A 5,000-nucleotide genomic window follows, 5' to 3' on the forward strand; every position below is an offset into this window, starting at 1 on the left:
GGTGCTGTAAGCTTTTTCAACCAGCAGAGAGCGCTCTCGCTTAATCTACCCACACATATTTCAACGTGGTAACAGCGACAGCTCACGTCCTAAAGTGTTTTGCACATGGTTAAGGCACTTTAACTCCAACAAATAAAACCAACAAATCAATGACTTATATTCTATGACTTATCTTCAACTCCATATAAGAGGTATTTCAAGCAGCACATTATGCTTACGGCCATACCAGCCTGGATGCGCCCGATCTCGTCTGATCTCGGAAGCTAAGCAGGGTCCGGCCTGGTTAGTACTTGGATGGGAGACCGCCTGGGAATACCAGGTGCTGTAAGCATTTTCAACCAGCAGAGAGCGCTCTCGCTTAATCTACCCACACATATTTCAACGTGGTAACTGCGACAGCTCACGTCCTAAAGTGTTTTGCACATGGTTAAGGCACTTTAACTCCAACAAATAAAACCAACAAATCAATGACTTATATTCTATGACTTATCTTCAACTCCATATAAGAGGTATTTCAAGCTGCAGCTTCTGCTTACAGCCATACCAGCCTGGATGCGCCCGATCTCGTCTGATCTCGGAAGCTAATCAGGGTCGGGCCTGGTTAGTACTTGGATGGGAGACCGCCAGGGAATACCAGGTGCTGTAACCTTTTTCAACCTGCAGAGAACGCTCTCGCTTAATCTACCCACATATATTTCAACGTGGTAACAGCGACAGCTCACGTCCTAAAGTGTTTTGCACATGGTTAAGGCACTTTAACTCCAACAAATAAGCGCTTCTAAATTATTATCACCAACAAATCAATGACTTATATTATATGACTTATCTTCAACTCCCATATAAGAGGTATTTCAAGCTGCAGCTTCTGCTTACGGCCATACCACCCTGGATGCGCCCGATCTCGTCTGATCTCGGAAGCTAAGCAGGGTCGGGCCTGGTTAGTACTTGGATGGGAGACCGCCTGAGGATACCAGGTGCTGTAAGCTTTTTCAACCTGCAGAGAGCGCTCTCGCTTAATCTACCCACACATATTTCAACGTGGTAACAGCTACAGCTCACGTCCTAAAGGGTTTTGCACATGGTTAAGGAACTTTAACTCCAACAAATAAAACCAACAAATCAATGACTTATATGCTATGACTTATCTTCAACTCCATATAAGAGGTATTTCAAGCTGCAGCTTCTGCTTACGGCCATACCAGCCTGGATGCGACCGATCTCGTCTGATCTCGGAAGCTAAGCAGGGTCGGGCCTGGTTAGTACTTGGATGGGAGACCGCCTGGGAATACCAGGTGCTGTAAGCTTTTTCAACCAGCAGAGAACGCTCTCGCTTAATCTAGCCACACATATTTCAACGTGGTAACAGCGACAGCTCACGTCCTAAAGTGTTTTGCACATGGTTAAGGCACTTTAACTCCAACAAATAAGCGCTTCTAAATTATTATCACCAACAAATCAATGACTTATATTATATGACTTATCTTCAACTCCATATAAGAGGTATTTCAAGCTGCAGCTTCTGCTTACGGCCATACCAGCCTGGATGCGCCCGATCTCGTCTGATCTCGTAAGCTAAGCAGGGTCGGGCCTGGTTAGTACTTGGATGGGAGACCGCCTGGGAATACCAGGAGCTGTAAGCATTTTCAACCAGCAGAGAGCGCTCTCGCTTAATCTACCCACACATATTTCAACGTGGTAACAGCGACAGCTCACGTCCTAAAGTTTTTTGCACATGGTTAAGGCACTTTAACTCCAACAAATAATAGGTATTTCAAGCAGCAGATTCTGCTTACGGCCATACCAGCCTGGATGCGCCAGATCTCGTCTGATCTCGGAAGCTAAGCAGGGTCGGGCCTGGTTAGTACTTGGATGGGAGACCGCCTGGGAATACCAGGTGCTGTAAGCATTTTCAACCAGCAGAGAGCGCTCTCGCTTAATCTAGCCACACATATTTCAACGTGGTAACAGCGACAGCTCACGTCCTAAAGTGTTTTGCACATGGTTAAGGCACTTTAACTCCAACAAATAAAACCAACAAATCAATGACTTATATTCTATGACTTATCTTCAACTCCATATAAGAGGTATTTCAAGCTGCAGCTTCTGCTTACGGCCATACCAGCCTGGATGCGCCCGATCTCGTCTGATCTCGGAAGCTAAGCAGGGTCGGGCCTGGTTAGTACTTGGATGGGAGACAGCCTGGGAATACCAGGTGCTGTAAGCTTTTTCAACCAGCAGAGAGCGCTCTCGCTTAATCTACCCACACAAATTTCAACGTGGTAACAGCGACAGCTCACGTCCTAAAGTGTTTTGCACATGGTTAAGGCACTTTAACTCCAACAAATAAGCGCTTCTAAATTATTATCACCAACAAATCAATGACTCATATTATATGACTTATCTTCAACTCCATATAAGAGGTATTTCAAGCTGCAGCTTCTGCTTACGGCCATACCAGCCTGGATGCGCCCGATCTCGTCTGATCTCGGAAGCTAAGCAGGGTCGGGCCTGGTTAGTACTTGGATGGGAGACCGCCTGGGAATACCAGGTGCTGTAAGCTTTTTCAACCTGCAGAGAGCGCTCTCGCTTAATCTACCCACACATATTTCAACGTGGTAACAGCGACAGCTCACGTCCTAAAGTGTTTTGCACATGGTTAAGGCACTTTAACTCCAACAAATAAAACCAACAAATCAATGACTTATATGCTATGACTTATCTTCAACTCCATATAAGAGGTATTTCAAGCTGCAGCTTCTGCTTACGGCCATACCAGCCTGGATGTGCCCGATCTTGTCTGATCTCGGAAGCTAAGCAGGTTCGAGCCTGGTTAGTACTTGGATGGGGGACCGCCTGGGAATACCAGGTGCTGTAAGCTTTTTCAACCAGCAGAGAACGCTCTCGCTTAATCTAGCCACACATATTTCAACGTGGTAACAGCAACAGCTCACGTCCTAAAGTGTTTTTCACATGGTTAAGGCACGTTAACTCCAACAAATAAGCGCTTCTAAATTATTATCACCAACAAATCAATGACTTATATTCTATGACTTATCTTCAACTCCATATAAGAGGTATTTCAAGCTGCAGCTTCTGCTTATGGCCATACCAGCCTGGATGCGCCCGATCTAGTCTGATCTCGGAAGCTAAGCAGGGTCGGGCCTGGTTAGTACTTGGATGGGAGACCGACTGGGAATACCAGGTGCTGTAAGCTTTTTCAACCTGCAGAGAGCGCTCTCGCTTAATCTACCCACACATATTTCAACGTGGTAACAGCGACAGCTCACGTCCTAAAGGGTTTTGCACATGGTTAAGGCACTTTAACTCCAACAAATAAAACCAACAAATCAATGACTTATATGCTATGACTTATCTTCAACTCCATATAAGAGGTATTTCAAGCTGCAGCTTCTGCTTACGGCCATACCAGCCTGGATGCGACCGATCTCGTCTGATCTCGGAAGCTAAGTAGGGTCGGGCCTGGTTAGTACTTGGATGGGAGACCGCCTGGGAATACCAGGTGCTGTAAGCTTTTTCAACCAGCAGAGAACGCTCTCGCTTAATCTAGCCACACATATTTCAACGTGGTAACAGCGACAGCTCACGTCCTAAAGTGTTTTGCACATGGTTAAGGCACTTTAACTCCAACAAATAAGCGCTTCTAAATTATTATCACCAACAAATCAATGACTTATATTATATGACTTATCTTCAACTCCATATAAGAGGTATTTCAAGCTGCAGCTTCTGCTTACGGCCATACCAGCCTGGATGCGCCCGATCTCGTCTGATCTCGGAAGCTAAGCAGGGTCGGGCCTGGTTAGTACTTGGATGGGAGACCGCCTGGGAATACCAGGTGCTGTAAGCTTTTTCAACCAGCAGAGAGCGCTCTCGCTTAATCTACCCACACATATTTCAACGTGGTAACAGCGACAGCTCACGTCCTAAAGTGTTTTTCACATGGTTAAGGCACTTTAACTCCAACAAATATGCGCTTCTAAATTATTATCACCAACAAATCAATGACTTATATTATATGACTTATCTTCAACTCCATATAAGAGGTATTTCAAGCTGCAGCTTCAGCTTACGGCCATACCAGCCTGGATGCGCCCGATCTCGTCTGATCTCGGAAGCTAAGCAGGGTCGGGCCTGGTTAGGACTTGGATGGGAGACCGCCTGGGAATACCAGGTGCTGTAAACTTTTTCAACCAGCAGAGAGCGCTCTCGCTTAATCTACCCACACATATTTCAACGTGGTAACAGCGACAGCTCACGTCCTAAAGTGTTTTGCACATGGTTAAGGCACTTTAACTCCAACAAATAAGCGCTTCTAAATTATTATCACCAACAAATCAATGACTTATATTATATGACTTATCTTCAACTCCATATAAGAGGTATTTCAAGCTGCAGCTTCAGCTTACGGCCATACCAGCCTGGATGCGCCCGATCTCGCCTGATCTTGGAAGCTAAGCAGGGTCGGGCCTGGTTAGTACTTGGATGGGAGACCGCCTGGGAATACCAGGTGCTGTAAGCTTTTTCAACCAGCAGAGAGCGCTCTCGCTTAATCTACCCACACATATTTCAACGTGGTAACAGCGACAGCTCACGTCCTAAAGTGTTTTGCACATGGTTAAGGCACTTTAACTCCAACAAATAAAACCAACAAATCAATGACTTATATTCTATGACTTATCTTCAACTCCATATAAGAGGTATTTCAAGCTGCAGCTTCTGCTTACGGCCATACCAGCCTGGATGCGCCCGATCTCGTCTGATCTCGGAAGCTAAGCAGGGTCGGGCCTGGTTAGTACTTGGATGGGAGACCGCCTGGGAATACCAGGTGCTGTAAGCTTTTTCAACCAGCAGAGAGCGCTCTCGCTTAATCTACCCACACAAATTTCAACGTGGTAACAGCGACAGCTCACGTCCTAAAGTGTTTTGCACATGGTTAAGGCACTTTAACTCCGACAAATAAAACCAACAAATCAATGACT

The 5,000-nt window shown here is 45.8% G+C and overlaps 16 non-coding genes across 16 annotated transcripts in view; all 16 read left to right on the plus strand.

Annotated features, from left to right (window-relative positions):
• Window positions 1–13, plus strand: part of LOC133428215 (5S ribosomal RNA) — a 119-nt gene extending 106 nt beyond the window's left edge. Inside the window, exon 1 of the ribosomal RNA XR_009773284.1 lies at window positions 1–13. This exon is cut by the window's left edge and continues 106 nt beyond it. This is a non-coding gene — a ribosomal RNA (5S ribosomal RNA).
• Window positions 14–212: 199 nt separating this feature from the next.
• Window positions 213–331, plus strand: LOC133428208 (5S ribosomal RNA). The gene has a single exon (XR_009773277.1). It is a non-coding gene; the product is annotated as a 5S ribosomal RNA (ribosomal RNA).
• A 199-nt stretch (window positions 332–530) lies between these two features.
• On the plus strand, window positions 531–649 carry LOC133428253 (5S ribosomal RNA). The gene has a single exon (XR_009773321.1). It is a non-coding gene; the product is annotated as a 5S ribosomal RNA (ribosomal RNA).
• Window positions 650–867: 218 nt separating this feature from the next.
• Window positions 868–986, plus strand: LOC133428051 (5S ribosomal RNA). The gene has a single exon (XR_009773127.1). It is a non-coding gene; the product is annotated as a 5S ribosomal RNA (ribosomal RNA).
• Window positions 987–1,185: 199 nt separating this feature from the next.
• Window positions 1,186–1,304, plus strand: LOC133428142 (5S ribosomal RNA). Its single transcript, XR_009773215.1, has one exon. It is a non-coding gene; the product is annotated as a 5S ribosomal RNA (ribosomal RNA).
• A 217-nt stretch (window positions 1,305–1,521) lies between these two features.
• Window positions 1,522–1,640, plus strand: LOC133428233 (5S ribosomal RNA). Its single transcript, XR_009773301.1, has one exon. It is a non-coding gene; the product is annotated as a 5S ribosomal RNA (ribosomal RNA).
• Window positions 1,641–1,787: 147 nt separating this feature from the next.
• On the plus strand, window positions 1,788–1,906 carry LOC133428166 (5S ribosomal RNA). Its single transcript, XR_009773238.1, has one exon. It is a non-coding gene; the product is annotated as a 5S ribosomal RNA (ribosomal RNA).
• Window positions 1,907–2,105: 199 nt separating this feature from the next.
• LOC133428198 (5S ribosomal RNA) lies at window positions 2,106–2,224 on the plus strand. Its single transcript, XR_009773268.1, has one exon. It is a non-coding gene; the product is annotated as a 5S ribosomal RNA (ribosomal RNA).
• A 217-nt stretch (window positions 2,225–2,441) lies between these two features.
• Window positions 2,442–2,560, plus strand: LOC133428318 (5S ribosomal RNA). The gene has a single exon (XR_009773367.1). It is a non-coding gene; the product is annotated as a 5S ribosomal RNA (ribosomal RNA).
• A 199-nt stretch (window positions 2,561–2,759) lies between these two features.
• On the plus strand, window positions 2,760–2,878 carry LOC133428227 (5S ribosomal RNA). Its single transcript, XR_009773295.1, has one exon. It is a non-coding gene; the product is annotated as a 5S ribosomal RNA (ribosomal RNA).
• A 217-nt stretch (window positions 2,879–3,095) lies between these two features.
• LOC133428238 (5S ribosomal RNA) lies at window positions 3,096–3,214 on the plus strand. Its single transcript, XR_009773306.1, has one exon. It is a non-coding gene; the product is annotated as a 5S ribosomal RNA (ribosomal RNA).
• A 199-nt stretch (window positions 3,215–3,413) lies between these two features.
• On the plus strand, window positions 3,414–3,532 carry LOC133428205 (5S ribosomal RNA). Its single transcript, XR_009773275.1, has one exon. It is a non-coding gene; the product is annotated as a 5S ribosomal RNA (ribosomal RNA).
• Window positions 3,533–3,749: 217 nt separating this feature from the next.
• On the plus strand, window positions 3,750–3,868 carry LOC133428320 (5S ribosomal RNA). Its single transcript, XR_009773369.1, has one exon. It is a non-coding gene; the product is annotated as a 5S ribosomal RNA (ribosomal RNA).
• A 217-nt stretch (window positions 3,869–4,085) lies between these two features.
• On the plus strand, window positions 4,086–4,204 carry LOC133428255 (5S ribosomal RNA). Its single transcript, XR_009773323.1, has one exon. It is a non-coding gene; the product is annotated as a 5S ribosomal RNA (ribosomal RNA).
• A 217-nt stretch (window positions 4,205–4,421) lies between these two features.
• On the plus strand, window positions 4,422–4,540 carry LOC133428214 (5S ribosomal RNA). The gene has a single exon (XR_009773283.1). It is a non-coding gene; the product is annotated as a 5S ribosomal RNA (ribosomal RNA).
• Window positions 4,541–4,739: 199 nt separating this feature from the next.
• LOC133428321 (5S ribosomal RNA) lies at window positions 4,740–4,858 on the plus strand. Its single transcript, XR_009773370.1, has one exon. It is a non-coding gene; the product is annotated as a 5S ribosomal RNA (ribosomal RNA).
• Window positions 4,859–5,000: the final 142 nt, after the last annotated feature.

This window comes from Cololabis saira, unplaced genomic scaffold (genome assembly GCF_033807715.1).
Source record: "Cololabis saira isolate AMF1-May2022 unplaced genomic scaffold, fColSai1.1 scf030, whole genome shotgun sequence".
Classification (NCBI taxonomy): domain Eukaryota; kingdom Metazoa; phylum Chordata; class Actinopteri; order Beloniformes; family Belonidae; genus Cololabis; species Cololabis saira.